Here is a 16,127-nt window from a genome sequence, read left to right as displayed (position 1 = left end):
TTACTCAGCTGGGGAAGTATCCCACCGCTCTTTGTAGTGTGATTGCCTTGCACTATAATAGGAAGTCTCCAAATATTAGTCAGCATAATTCAGAGCAGCATATTCAAAGAATATTGCACCATGACCAGTTAATGTAAAGAGAGTTAAATTATAAGAAATCTCTTAATTTAGTATATAGAGACCAAAGATTATCAGTATAGAAACCGAAAGATAAAAGTAAGAGGTATTGAATGCTTTTCAAATATGACGTTATACATTTCCATACGTGAGAATAAAGGAAAGGAATAACTAAGACATTAACCACCTCAAGAAGGGAAAACTAATCATTACCAGTATATCTGAATTCATTTGTATGGCTGAGTACAAAATTGATATAAATTCTTCAGATGCTTTCACATATGCAGAAAATAAACAGTTAAAATAGTGCTGTTAGTGATTCAATTCAGAAAAGCAATTTAAAAGAAATGGTGTTTAGGAATAGACACCAAAAATCATAAAAGCCACTTAAAGAACATTTTGTAAGGCTAAAGAGGGAATACAAAAGAATACTCAAGCAAACACAAATGCATACCCAGGTCTGAAGTTGCACGACATCTTAAAGATGTTAATTTTCCCTATGTGAGGAGAGAAACTATGGACTCAAATACTGCCAGGAGGTGTACATGCTCCCTTAGGCGTGGGAGAAGCTGAAGAAGTAGACTCAGATGGAGCTGGCTGAGCCACAGAGCCAGCTGCTGCCCCATACCAACAAGGCGACAGCACGTTTGCCTCCACCTGCTTGAGTTGCAACAGTGCTTGGTGCTCCCATGACCTGCAAGTGCAAAATATATCTTGTGGATCTGGCTTATCCAGAATTATTCACAAGTAAAAAAAATTCAAAGTGTATGAAACGCTAGTTTTCTGACATTGGACATCAAGCAGCCAGGGTGATGTTCCCTAAGAGTGAAAAAACACATAAAGTAAACCCTAGGGTTATCTCAGCTTACTGTCAGAAGAAGACATCCAACCTGCCTGTTTTGTTTGTTTATGTGTATATGTTGGTTGGTTTGTTTACACTTGCTGATCCAAAAATGGAAAGGGGGGGGGGGCAGTTAAAGCTCAGTGGTACAGCACATGCTTAGCATGCATGAAGGCCTGGGTTCAATCCCCAGTACCTCCATAAAATTTTTTTTAATACATAAAGTGCATATAAGAGTGTGAAATATCAGGCACTCTTATACTAGTGGAAAGACTATTAAATATTGCAATCCCTTTGGAGGATAATTTGGCAGTATATGTTTAAAAAACAAACAAACAAACAAACAAAAAACCAAAATGTAAAGCAGATGTGAGAAGTCCTCCAAGTCTCCCAAAGTTTCCTCTTGGTTCTTGCCCTCTAGGTCCTACCTTTCTAGTGAGGGTGTTTAAAAGCCTCCTCCTGTTAGGCCTCTTTCCCCAGACCCAGGCCCCCTCCATCCAGACCAGGCACCTCTTATTGCCACTTAGTCCCTCTGAGGGCGTTAGTTAGGGTGGGAGGGTGAACCAGCCCCAAGTACTCCCTGGCCTGTGGATGGTGACAGGTCAGAGAACCTCCAACAGCTGAGGGAAGTCATCATAACTTGGCTGGGCAGCCCGTAGATCCAGGCATCCAAGCTACATCTGAATTGTGACAAAGATTCAGTACTGGATTCCTATCACAAGCTTGGGAAGGCCATCTGTTGCCACCCGTGGTTGTGCTAGGCTGAAACGGAATCTGGTTGGTCATAATACCCCAAATGTCACTGACCATCTGCTCACCTAACTCCTAAGTCACCATCAAGAACAGCATTTATGAGGCTCTCTGGAGAGAGGGGCACACACTGTGGGGACAGTATATACTGGCTGGGGTGAAGGTGAGAGCAGCTAGGTGGGAGTAGCTCACACCCTAATGGGCATCTCACTCCTTAACACACAGAACTTAATAACAGGGATATAAAGTTCCAGCTGTGATGGGAGACCACGGGAGCTTCTCCGACCTCCATGTGCTGGGGAAGCCCTCAGGGAGGATGTGAGATGTTGCAGCTTGGGGTCTCTAGACTGAATAGTACAAAGAGTTGCTGACACCTGCAGCCCAAGATCTTCATGAAATCCCAGAAGGAGACCCGTGCCCACCTGCCCAGTGGGCACATCTTCAGTCAGGACAGATCATCACAGTCTTGCTCTCTTTTCCCCTGGAAGACAATTTTAAGTCTACAATGCAAACATTCCTTAGGCAGCTGAAATGTCATCTCAAAATTCTCTGGCACTGGGCTTCCTAAAACCAGTTTTCAACTAAAAATGCTAATTTGTAAGGCATTTAATACATGCTCAGCTTTAGAGAGGAAATATAATTCCAGTTTATGGAAAATTTTACACAAACAGTGGGTGGAGTATTGACATAATTAAGGAGTAAGCAATGTCAAAAAGATTCTGACCCTGACTTAGATATGTTAATTCTGGCTCTTCAAAGCCAGGTCTCACCTCTACACTCACAAGACTGCTTTCTAGACTCACCCATGACTCTCTGCCCGAGGGTTTTTTCCTCATGATTGGTGCATGCTGGACATGACCCAAAGCCAATTGGAAGTGCCAGAGATTTATTACCCCTGGAGGTAGCTTAATGAAATGATGGTTGGGTTTTTAGTGGCTACATACTGCAGCTTCTTGTCCCATACTTGGAATGGATTTGAGGTGTATTCTGCTGTCTCCCATAGTCCCCTGCTCCCCAAATAAGCTCCAGTTACCCACAGTGGTAACTTTCTAGATCATCCCCCTTAATTGGCTGCCTTCCTCCTAAGTCTCATTCCCCTACACCTGTACTGCTGCTCTCTGGGATTCCCTCTCAAGCAAGCTATTTGTATCCGTAGGTCTGTCTCAGAGTCTGTTTCATGGAAACGCACACACAGACACCTTATATATTACAAAAGCATTTAAGTCACCCCGGCACTTGAATGTTTGGCTAGGCTCCAAGTTATTTTGCACCAATATTTGACAGATATACTCTCTACCATTATTTTTCTCTTGGGTATTACTGCTTGCCTCATTAGCTCCCTTTTTCTTTTTCTCTATTGATGCATTATATCAGGAACACAGAAAGATACGGGAGAGAGTATAAGTAATGCCTGTATATCACCTGCCAGCTAAGGAGATAAAACTTCAAACACAGTGCCTCCGTTTCTCCCTCACGTAAACACTCTCCTGAATTTAGGGTTTGCCATCTCGTATCCATGGAACTATTATGTAGAACAAGCAAGGGTCAAAACCCAATCATTTTGAAGCTTCCAGGTTGGTGAATGGGTGGAGATGCGGGGAGACTGGCACGCCTGGCGAGGGCACGGAAGTTCCATGTCCCTTCCTCATATCTGCCCCCTGCATCTCTTCCTTCTGGCTGTTCCTGAGTTGTATCCTTTTATAATAAACCGGTCATCGAGTGCTGGAAAACCGCCTATGTTTGGTGATTATGAAGCTGAGAGACACCAGAAAGAAATTACTTTTAATTTACCAAACAACGGTATTTTAACAGCAGTGATAAAAGTGTATAGTATTCGGGATTGGATCATTCACTTCTTACAGCTTATTATAGTCTTTTAGATGCATATATGGCAAAGTCTATAAATCCAGACTAGACTGCTCTCTATACATCACTTAGGTATGAGAGTTGGGCACATAATTTCTTCATGTATACAACTGTGTTAATTCCTGGTTGGCTGATTTACATGCCTGTGGTGGTTTTGTACTGCTTTTGTTTAAAAGAATTCTCAGGCAAGAAAAAGATTCCTAGTGCATTATGCATATTGCTGTATCCAGGCCTTATTCTGATTGACTGGACATTTTCAATATAATTCTGTGAGTCTTGGCTTTGCTTTGTGGGGTGTTCTTGGAGTATCTTGTGATAGGGGCGTGCCAGGGCACTGGCATTTTGTTTAGCTATAAATTATAAACAGATGGACCTCTGTCACTCCTTACCTTTTTTTTTTTTTTTTTTTTTTTGCTTTTCATTTGGCAAGTGTTTTTAAAAGGGCCTCAAAGGAAAGGGATTTGCTTTGTTAATTAAGCTAGCTTGTACTATTGTGGCTCCTTTCCTCTTTTCCTTCTCTGCTTGGCTGCCATTCTTTACAGAATGGGAACAAAGCCTCCAAGTTCTGAGAAGACTCTTTCCAGGTGATCCTGGATTATTTGAGTATAGGGGACCCAATGTTTGGTGCAGCTTCTGTGTCTTTCTGAAGATCCAAGATATTTTGCCACATCACAGCCAGATTGTAATCAGCTTTTATTTTACATTTTTAAGCCCACTTCCTCAGGTAAAATAAACACTTCAGCTCTCTCCCCAAAGATTCAAATTTACTCTAATTAACTGTACAATATCCTTTTTTTAAAAAATGTTCTTTTCAGGTACAGGAAAAGTTCATTCTCTTGGTATCATTACCACTCTACTTAGTTTTAAGTGAAATTCCGTTCATGCCTACTTGGTTTTTACTTGTGTAGCCACATTTAGTATGCTACCTCTTCTCCTGAAGGATGAACTCCTGATGCCCTCAGCTGTGACAATGATGGCATTTTTTTATAGCTCGTGCAACTTCCTTTTCAATATTTGAAAAGGCTTCTGAAGAACTGCAGTTGAAATCCTTTTCCATTTCTGTAAGAAATATCTTCCATGTTTTACATTTCTTCCCAGAATTAGAGATGTATTTCTTATTTTAATAATCATGATGGTCCTTTTGACACTGAAGACTCTCACTGGATCCTCCTCAAAATATTACCGGACTTATTTTCTGTATTGGTGTGTTTGTATCCTGTTTGAACTTCCTGTTCTTCTTGGTGTACTTAAACATTATGGTCATGTGGAAATCCAGAAATGGAAAAGATCAGAAGAAAACCAACTGGCTACATCCCCAAACAAATGTGAAAATGTTAACAGTACTAAAAGGTTTCGTGAACATTTTGAGAATTATGGAATTATTGGAAAGGAAATGGTGAAAAGTCATTGTTGTCTACCTAAAATAAATATATATGGAGACCAAAGCCCAATGGAAATTTTTATTTTCTAACTATTGAGTAGCCAAGACATATTGTAGTTTTACAAGGCAGAGAGATTAAACTGTGTTCTTATTTCCAAGAATGCTGATTTACATGAATGCAATTAAACAATGAATTTTCCTGAATTTAAAGCCAAGTGGTTCGAGTGAAGGCTTTTTGATTACTCATGATCATTACTTCTAAACTTCCAGGATCATTCTGTTTAAGTTAAATGGCCTTGTACAGGATTTCACCCTTCGGTTCTTTTTTGTTAGAACATGATTCAAGGTTACCACTGCCATAAGCATTGATTCATATCATGGTTCATGTTAACCTGGCCCTGTTCATTCTGTGTGACTTCAATTAGCAGAAGCCCATCTTTACTATAGTATTCAATTCGTAAAAATAATGTATTAAACTCATGTTGTAGTTTCTTATGTAAAGATGTGTTTTCTTAAATCTCTGTGATGAAAATAAAACAATAATTTTACCACTAAAAAAACAATAATTTTGTTCCCTAACCCCTCCCAATGACCCAGCCACCTCCATTCTACTGAGTTCTTTCTTCCCTGCTCCCCGTCATCAATCCCAGAGTCAGCCTCATGACGTTTTTGATCACTATCAGGTAACAGAATGTCTCTGGTGACCTTAGTGTTCCACAGCATCAGTATTGAGTAGTTGGTATGTCCTGCCCAAGTTAATGATCACAACTCTAATCTTCTTGTGGTGTCAAAGCCTCTCCCAGCTCAGGCCTGGCCCAGGCTGAAGCCTGCAGGAGGAAAGGAGCGCAAGTCATGGTGTGATACTTCCACGGGGACTCAGCCAGCCTCTGCTGCCCTCCCCTTTTGCAACCACTAGTTCCCCAGGGTCTGCTGAGCAAAGGGAGGGACAAGAGTTCAGGGTAATGGCAAGTATCTCTTATCTGGATGGCGTTTAGCAGCTGTTTAAGTCTGACTGTTTAAATGTTCTCTCTCGGTGAGGTCTTTCATGGCTGCTTTGGAGACCCCATCTCTGGGCCTCGGGCCCCTGTAGTTCCCTGACACAGAGCCTCTACATGGAGAACTGCCCCTCCCCTCCCAGTCACTCCCATTGTAAATTTATTTGTGCTTCTGACTTCTTCCCACTGCCTCCCTCAAGCTTCAAGGGAGACAACGCAAGACCTCCAAGTGGCCTCCTTGAAGTCCTAATCTCTCTAGTAAATTTGGACATTTTCCACTTGTAAACTCGGTGGTTTTTCCAGCTTCTCTCAAGAGGGCCCTTCTTGACTCCAAATCCCTCTGATTCTGCTATGTTAGTAAACATTCTCCACAGGTGAGCAGCCAGAGTTCACATGTCTGTGGCCTTTGAAAGGGAGCATGGAGAAAGGTCAGAAGTACAGACGGCATAGGAACAAAAAACACATCAAACCAAAGGAGGGATAACGTAGCTTCAATTTTAATGGTTCCATCAGGGGAAAGATTTGTTGATCCACACCATTTTCTGGGATTTTTCATAATCCTCGAGGATTGTAGGTGGGTAAGTCACATGACTTTTAGGTAAAGGCCAGCTCCACCCCGGTGTTGTCTGTGTCAGTGTCCACAGCCACTTTGTCAAGTCTTCATCGTTTGTGTGCCTCCCCAGTTGCCTACCGAGTAAAAAGCTCAGCGTGTTTTTGGAGGTCAGGGTGGGTTTCAGGTACATATCTGCTATCCTTCTGATGATGGGCGTGGGCGTGCTGGGATTGACTTTAGTGGCTCCCCGTTCCATGACTTGTCGACGCCACAGACGGCTTCAGGAAGAGAGCGCAACCGAGAAAGCCTGTGAAAGTTGATGGAATCTAGAATTACCTGTAGGAGAAATACCAAGTGGCCCCAGAAGCCCCTCTGCATTTCTGTCTCCTGAACACACGCATGTACTCATGCATAGACACACACACACACACACACACACACACACACACACACACACTTGGTCATAAGACCTTGAGGTAACACCTGATTTGAAATGCCAGCTTTATAATTTCTTTGATCCCCACATACTATGTGAAACTATTTCTAGAATCTCTATTTTGTTCCATTGACATATTTAACAATTCCTATTTCAATTGCTAATCCTATAGAGTAAATGTTAACATACAGTATGACAAGCTCCCCGCCTTGGCTAAGCCTTCACATTTTCTCTTCAAGGTAATTTTATAATCTAGTCCTCCAGTTCCATGTACATAATCAAAATCCTGTTATAATTTATGTTTGGGATTGCACTGAAGTCATAGACTAATTTAAAGAATCGATACCATTTGAAAAATTAGTCTTTCCTTCCAAAAACATGTTATTTAAAATATTATTTTAGTGTCTAAATAGGAAGCTCATAAAAAGTTTTATATATATTTTCCCTATGTTTTAAAAAAGTTAATTATATTTGTAGGTGTTTACAATGCTTGGGACAATCTGAATAGGACATTTTTCTATTGTATTTTCTAATTATTAGAAGAGTATGCAAAAATTATTTATTTTTTACGCGTTTAACTTATATCAACCAAACTTTCCTGATCTACTTGCCTTCATTTTTCCAGGAAGGCAATCCCTTAAGAAAAAGAGAGTTTTGCCACTTCCTTTTGCTAATGAAATACTGTACACTAATAATACTTCTTATCTCATTCTAACTTCTTTCAGACACTGAACACAGTATCTTAGTGTCTTTACATGGTTGTATGTGGGGTGGGGGGAAACCTGGATGATGAGCTTTCCTGGCCACTCAAGGAAGGGTGTGTATGACCTGGGTCCTTCTCATAGACCTCCATGCCTCAATTTCCTCAGTTGTCATGTGAGACTGACCACAGTAGGGTCACTAGTGTAGGAATATGTCAAATCTCATTGAAATAGTCACGGTAGTTTCTTAGGACAGCACTATGAAACAAACAAACAAAGAAACCAAAGCCCTGTCCTCACCATTATCCCTCTTATAGCTTATGAAGATCCATGTGCTACTGCTAGATAATACCCACTTGGATGACTCATTAATGTTAACTATATAGTTGTTCTATATCAGAGACTTGCAAAATATATGGCATGAGAAGTCTGGCTACTCACTACCAAAATTTCTACAGTTAAACACTCCATTTATGAGGTGAATGGTACATTAGAAAAGTAATTTCAGAGCTGTGGCCAAGACTGTATCTAGAAATTGAGCAGAAAGCAGAAAACTTTACCTGGGACTAAGTTCCTGTTTTGAACTTGAGGCTAAATTGCTGAAAATTGCCCAGTGGACCTATTAATATACAATGGATGTTGTTAACTCCTCACACATAATGGAGAGGTTTTGAATGAGCCAGGGAAACTCTCTCAGGAAAAGATAACTGAGTATCCTATTAAGGGAGCAGATATGGAGATGGTAGCCAAATATGGGTAGTATCTGCCCCCTCTTCTAGCACCTCTCAGTCACTCACTGTTTAGCCCTGAGCCAGAGGTAACCTAGGAGGTCGTAAAGTTCTGAGAGCCATTGTGAGTCATCATGACTTCTGGGGCCTAACCAATCAGGCCCTGGCACTCAGTATAAGACAGGGGGACAGAGAATTTTCCCTCTCATTCCTTGCCATCTATTCAGTACAGTCAGAGGAACCTGAGTGGTCTGGGAGGTAGAGTATCCAGACATACAAAGGTAATGTAACTTATTTGTACCATCGCCATCCTCATCCACCTGACGAGCCCCAACCCTACTAGATAAAAGGACTGTCATTTACTCAACCTGCCACTTGATCTATAAAGAAGTGAGCACAGGGTTTAGACACAGGCCTTCTTAGCTCCAATCCCAGCTCTGTGTGTCCTTGAGCAAGTCCACTTATTTCTCTTCTGAGCCAAGAATTGAGAACACAGTGGGCACCTGCCCCCCAACCCCTACCTTGGCACTGTGTCAGTTTCAAAAATTACTGCACAGGCTTTGGATATGGGGAGGGTGTGTGTGGGGGGAGATCTACTGAGAGATGTGGAAGCCACAATGGACACTGAGTTAATCTTTCTCTGGGAGTGGTGGGGGCAGACTAGGGCAGGTTTGGAATGGGGGATTGAGCATTTTGGATTCCACATTCTCAGGTCAGTTTCCAGTTTTAGGGGATTAGGACATGTCTGACTTTGGCACAGCTTCCTGCTCTGTCCTGATTTCTCAGTGACACTCGGAGTCCTTGGCATTTGCTCCTCTAGGCCTGAAACAGATTTGTCAGCACCAAGTTCCCAGTTTTAGATCCTTTCATCCTTGAAATGCCTGTGGTGGTTTCCCTTTAACTAACTATTCTTGACTGATTCAGGTAACAAGGCAGAGAAGGTCTGCCTTTACCAAACATAAAAGAGAGTCTGGCCAAGGGAATAGGCAGTTACCATAGAGCATGAAGTGTCCAGCAGTGAATCTGCCAGCAAAAACTGTCAATGAATCTGTCAATAAAAATTGGTGAGGGCTTACACTTTAGTAGTTGGAATAGGAATCGAAAATATGTCAATGGCACACAATAGAGATTCTTGACACAGATCTATGTACATGACAGAATAAAAGAAATAATAAGGTTGACATTTCACATCAGATGAAGCCCCAAAGCAATGTCTTATGACCACTGCTGGAGACAAGTGTGTGTGTGGCAGGGAGGTGGCAGCTGGGGGAGAGATCCCTGGGTCCAGTGGATGAAATAGGGTTCAATATCTTTTTCAGGCCTTCTTGGTTGTGCTCTCTTCCTGAAGCCATCTGTGGCATCAGCCAGTCATGGATCAGGAAGCTGCTAAAGTCAGTCCCAGCTCGCCTAAGGTGACCATCAAGAAGAAGAAGGAAAAATGCCCCAATTCCGAGGTCTCCAAAAATGTGGTGATCTTTTTACTTAATAGGCAACTGGGGCTACACAGAAGTGATGTAGATTTGTCCCAGTGGCTGTGGATGCTGACCTAAGCCGCTCCAGGGTGGAGTTGGCTGTTGCCAAAAAGTCATAATACCTACTTGCCTATGCATGTCCATAATTTTAGAAAAAGCAAAAGAAATATGGAATAACAAACTCCTCTCTTGTTTCAGCTGTTAAAATAAAAGCTGCATTTTCACTCCTTTCGGCTTGATATGTTTTTATGCTGATACAGGTTTCCTGGGTCACACTGGAGCGGGAATTCTAATCATTCTAACAGTCTATACAGGGGCGCTCAGACAGAGGGATTTACACTGCAGGTCAGATTTCTTCCACCTTTAATCTGAACAAGAAACAAAGGGAATATTTATGTAGTCCCAGGTCACTCAAGGACCCAAGACTCCTGTCCCCTGGCGTTTTGGAGAGACATCCACTGTGTTCCCCACTAAAACCTAGTTGCTTACCATGGGGAGAAGACATTGTTTAAGAACAGGCCAGGGGGTGAGGAGGGGTATAGCTCAGTGGTGGAGCGCATGCTTAGCATGCACAAAGTCTTGGGTTCAATCCCCAGTACCGCTTCTAAAAATAAATAAATAAACTAACTTAATTACCCCCAAAACAAACAAACAAACAAAAAAGAACAGGCCATGAGCCAAAAAGGACACTTAGAATACTCATTTTGTTATTTTGATGCTCATGAGAATATCATTTAGAAATTCCACAGCATCAAATAGTCTTTGTTGGTTCTATTTAATATTAAAAAAATCAGAACACAAGGCATTTAAAAATGGGGACATCACACCCTCAGGGCCTTCTAAAGGTACTTGTTCTTGTCATTGCCCCCAAAGAAGTGGAATCCCAGGTCCCTTTATTTGTGCCACGTGAAGTACACGTGTTCAGGCCACAGCCAGGTGAAGAGAATTCGCTGGACTGAAGCGAAGCCAGCCCGTAGGTCAACCAGACTGTGCGAGGGCTCCCACGGAAAGAGCCCCCAAGGGATGTGCTGCGAGTGTCAGATGCTCACTGGGAGAAACTGGAAATGGGAGTTACATGGGAAATGGCATCCAGAGTGAGAGGGAAGCTGAGGGCGGACAGGGAGGGCTAAGAGCCAGGGGCAGGGGGGCTGGCGGTGGGAGAGCCTGACGACCAGTCAGATGTTCAGGCGGAACTCTCGCCGTCTCAGACTTGGCGGACCCCAGAACAACTGGTACCCACCCTCCACCTCTCACAGGGGTGGCCTGACCCTCCGCGGAGGACTGGCTGGTGACGGCGTCATCACACACACTCATGTGAGCTGTGACCACTCACCCTCAGGAGGGTGTGGACTCACGGGGAGTCTGGGTGGGTTCAAGACCAGAGAGGCTGTCCTCACAGAGGCTCAGTGGTGTGCGGGGCTTACAGAGGAAAAGACCCTCACTCACTGGGGGCACGAGGTCTCAAGGTGTCTCCTTGGAGGGCCTGGTTTGTCTCTCCAGAAGTCAGAACCACAAATGTGAAGAAGCCGATTGGGGAGTGCCTCACACTGTGTCACAGAAATACACACTGTTTCCTTCCACTCTTGGATTTCTGCCTGCTGCCTCTCTTTGACCAAACCCATCTGCTAGCCAGAGAGCAAGAAAGCCACGATAATGCAGTAAGTGGGTGTCAGTCCCCTGGGTCACAGAGCAGTGGAGAGAAGACAGTAGGATTTATCTGGTGGGACAAACAGAATAACGGAAACAATCCACCACTTTATCCACAGCCAGCACCCAGTGTTGTGCTGCTCAGATGAAGGAACACTTCGCCCAACACAGGCAACATAGTGCCATCAGCCATCTTATCACTGAAAGGTGAGATCAACCTGGCCATTGTCCCATGTGGAGCCTAACCTTAGTGGTTAGCTATCAGTTTTGTTGCCCAAAGGCCTGAAAATGGGTGGGAGACAATGGTCAATGTCCGTTTCCAATTTAACAGAACCATGACTATGTTCCATTGGAGAGGCATTCTTGCCTTCAGTACTTTAACCTTTCAACCTTCCAAGCCCAACTTTGAGGGGAAGGAAAGGAAAAAAATCTGTAATTCTTTACATGTGATGCAATGTTTTTTGGGTATAAGAGTGGGAAGAGTCAGTTTCTACCCTCTCCTGGCCTGGGGAAGTTGGCACCATAGGCCGCTTGCGGTTCCAGAGCTTGATCTGCCTCCTCTAGGACAGCCCTCCAACCTTGCAGGCTTCTGTCCCTACATAGGAGTCTTCAGCACATCATTCCAGCACTGTGTGATGCTTCTGTGGAATGGTAAGACTGGTGGATTACAAGGGCCTGAGCTCATATACAAATTCAGTTGCTTATAAAGAGTTACTGGACAAAAGTAATGTTTTAAAGAATCCATGGTTTTGGAAAAGTTGTTCGTGAGTCTAAGAGTCCCAGATCTCATAGAATGACTAAGAATGAGGAAGGCCAATCTAAATCTTGGTACATAAGTTCCCTTTGGTGGAAAATTTAAAGTGCTCCCTGTATTGAATTAATACTAGATACATAATAGGTGTTTGATGAGAACTTAAGGAGATACTAAATAGTGCCTCTCATTTTCAGAACTTTAGAAATGCTACTTTCTAGGGAAATGAATGGAAGTGAGCCAGTGCTCTCCTTTTGTAGTTTTCTCAACCAGAACTGACTTTTACTAATCTCTCATGAAGTCAGTGGCTCTCTCATGAAGTCATTCAATAATACATTGATCTCAGCATCCTTGCATAAGGGACAAAGTGGTAGTTACAGCATGTTGTGGTCACGTCCTAGTCACCCACTGGTGAGGGAGGGATTCCCTGGCCTAAATACTATGAGATACCCGAACCCATGATATCCAGTCCTGCACAAATGAGATTGGCAGCAGTGATAAGTCACATATTCTCATAGCCCAGGAAAGGAGGACACGGCACATCATGCAGGACCACTCAGGGTTTGCACTCAGGAGCAGAGGGAACCAGCAGGAGCTGGAAGAGGTAGGTTTTGTAGTGATAAGAATACAGATTAGCCCTTCATTCATATGGGAGATGTGATTGGTTTGTTGGAATAATTCCGGTTGAGGACTAGGTGGAATGCAGCCAGTCTGGCCAATATGGGAACTACCTGTGTGTGGAGCCTTTCCCACCAGGTAGGGAGCATATGTGGCAAGAGCAAGGAGGAATCACGGCTAGGTCTTTGGGAGCCTGTGAGGCTCAGAGGTGTCAAGGCAGCACATGGAATTTCAGGTTTTGCGATGCATGGCACTGGAGGAAATCACTGAGGAGGGAATGAACTGAGAAGAGGAGTGAGCCCACAAAGAACTCTGAAGAAGGTTGAGATTTTAAGGGTGCACTCAGCAACTGATTGAGAGCAATAAGGTGGTCAGGAAGAATGAGCACTGGATGTGGAAGCTACGATACCGTGGGTCATGGCTTGATGTTTTCGTGTACCTACAATGCAAGGAATTTTAGAGCATTCTGATGCTAATTCTATCATCTCTCTAACTCTCACAACTCCAAAATCTGTAGGCCATTTGCCTTTTTGCTCTCAGGTGGATGCCATGCCATATGGGTTGGAGCTGAACTAATGCCTCTGGGATCCCACAAGGTCTAGGTATTTCAGGACAGATTCTTCACAAGTCACCTGGGCATACAAAATCCACCACTAATCATGTTCACCAGCTTCCCTCTCCCAGCTCCAGAGATGTCTTCCTTTCTCTCACTAAGCCTTTACAAAACTGGGTTGAGTGTCTCTAAATCATGTCTAAAAATATTGATTCTGAGAAACAGTGGGACACGTTGTTATAGTAAAAATGTAATAGGAAAGAACAAATCTGATTCCATATTAGATCTGTTTCCTTTGGCTTTAACCCTGTGCTCTGTTTTCTAGGCTTAGTCTTGCTAGCTCTGGACCTTTTGTTGCCTATAGCCTGAAATATATAGGAGGGTCTATTCTCAAGACTCCAACCTTTAAGGATATTAACACTTTTTTCCATTCATATAAAGATAACAAGTTGCAGAATAGAAAATAACGTTTGTTTTCTTGGAGGTTTTACAGGGGCACCATGACCTGACCCACATGAACAGCTGCAAGAATAAAGGATTCAAAAACAAGGAATTCCTACACCAAGAAGTTTGCAACAACCAAGCATACCCTCTCCCCTTTTTAGGATAAAAGGAGCATGAATTCTGACTTAGGGAAGGTGGTTTTCCAGGACATTAGCCATCTTCTCGGTCTGTCAGCTTTCCCAATAAAGTTGTCATTCTTTGCCCCAAAACCTCATCACCTTGTCTCCCAATTTATTGGCCTGTCATGCGGCGAGCAGAACAAGTTTGGACTTGGCAGCATAATGAGTATTTGTTTTACTTAATAAATCTTAACAAATGCTATTTTTACTTAATAAATGAATAAAAGTATTTAATTAAATTATTTAATAAATAGCCATTCCTTAGAGTCGATCATCCAGGTGAATATTAAATTATAGAATTAATTTTGTATTGCCTTTGGTATTCTTTCTGCCTTTTGTGAATTTATATGTGGCAATATGTGAAAATGGATGACAATGTATGACAACACAAACAATTTTTCAATTAAACTTGGAAGAGGAACGGAGATATTTACTAAAGTTTTGGGAAGATAAGAGATCATAGCACATGTCACACACTTAAACTTTCTAAAAAAATCTCTTCCTGCTTTCCCAAACGTAACCTACTTTACTACTGTTAGGTTCATCACCCCAGCATCCGTGTCTTCTGTCTCACAGATTCCCCCAGCTTCCTCCCAAACCACTCTTGTCCTTATGATTTTCCCCAGTGCTTCACAGCCTCTCACCAAAATTTGGTTTGCCAGCCTACCTAAAATAAGACTAATGCTAGCAATGAGATTTCAGCCACACAGATCTGCTCAGCAGCCACTCTCCTTGTGCCTCTGGCTAGTTTCATTTTAACACACTTTACAAATATTTTTACAGTTTGAATTTTATAATTTTATAATAGTTTAAAAATCATATCTAATACTTAAAAATCATTTATCCCAGTGGAAATTTTAGAACAATAAAAATGTAAAAGAAAAAAATAAGAATCTTCTGTAATAACATGCTCAGAATTAACCAGAATTAAACTCAGAAATCTATTGAAATCATGTTTCCATATGATTAAATACTTGTCAGATGGCAGTCTTTTACTGACAGCATCATCATGCATTCATTCATGAATCAAAATATATTTTTGGATCTCTAATTATGTGCTTTAACATGTATGATGTTTTTGAAAATTCACATTGATTTTTTTAATGGAGGAAGTGGGGATTGAATCCAGCACCTCATGCAAGCTAAGCTTGTGCTCTATCACTGAGCTATAGTCACCGCACCCCGACATATTATATAGAGTAAATAATCATTTTTAAACAAACTTTCGGCCATATACCTTTATATTTTGTGATTTAATTTAGTAGTTATGCTTTAGATTTCATGGAACTAATCAAATGAAAATGTTAACATAGAGTATGGAAAAGGCATTGAACACATTTTTTAAAATATGGTTACATAATTATGGACCAAATATTTATTTTTATTATATATTTAAATTTTCATTAAAAGCAGTAGAATTCCTCTTTGAAATATGTATCTTTGAAATGAAAGTCACCTTTGAAAAACATTGATGTTTCTGTTAGTACTTGTATGCTTGGGGAAAACGTAATTGTTTTGTTTGGTTTCCAGGCAGCAAATTATGCTCAGAGACTGAGACTGTCCTTGCCAATAATTTAACACAGGTTCACTGCGGGAATTATAGTAATTTCACAAACCAGCAGCCTACAGGATGGTCTCTTAATAAGCAATTAAAGAAATAACATACTCCAAACCAATACTAGATTAATCACACTATAGTCCCTGGCAAGGGAGAAATGAAAGGAATAAAGGCCAAATTTCGTTGAGCTGCACCTTTCTACAGTGGGTTCTCAGAAGAGTGGACTTAGCCAACCACGAGCTGATGTCCAGCTGCCTGTGCAAAGCAAAAGTCCCCCGTTGCTAGGGCACGTTGCTAGGGAGGGAAGAGCCCCGCTGACAGGCAGGGCACGTTGCTAGGGAAGGAAGACGCCATGCTGGCGGCCAAGAGAGCTTCTTCAAGGAGCCGCTGCCCTGTTTTCAGCACTGCAGGCAGAGGCGCTTTGCCCAGGCAGGAGCTAATACCACCCCCACCCCACAACCCAGGGTCTTCAGAGAGCTATTAGGTCAGCGAAGAGTAGCCTTGCCAGAACACTCTGGAATATTCTGGAGGTGCTGT

General features: G+C 42.3%; 1 pseudogene; it reads left to right on the top strand.

Moving 5' to 3' along the window:
- The first annotated feature begins 3,941 nt into the window (after positions 1-3,941).
- LOC135320241 (dolichyl pyrophosphate Man9GlcNAc2 alpha-1,3-glucosyltransferase-like) lies at positions 3,942-4,974 on the top strand (annotated as a pseudogene).
- The last annotated feature ends 11,153 nt before the right edge of the window (positions 4,975-16,127 follow it).

The sequence above is a fragment of the Camelus dromedarius genome, chromosome X, assembly GCF_036321535.1.
Source record: "Camelus dromedarius isolate mCamDro1 chromosome X, mCamDro1.pat, whole genome shotgun sequence".
Classification (NCBI taxonomy): Eukaryota; Metazoa; Chordata; class Mammalia; order Artiodactyla; family Camelidae; genus Camelus; species Camelus dromedarius.
Note: the sequence above shows the minus strand (reverse complement) of the source record. Positions and strands in the feature narration are given on the sequence as shown.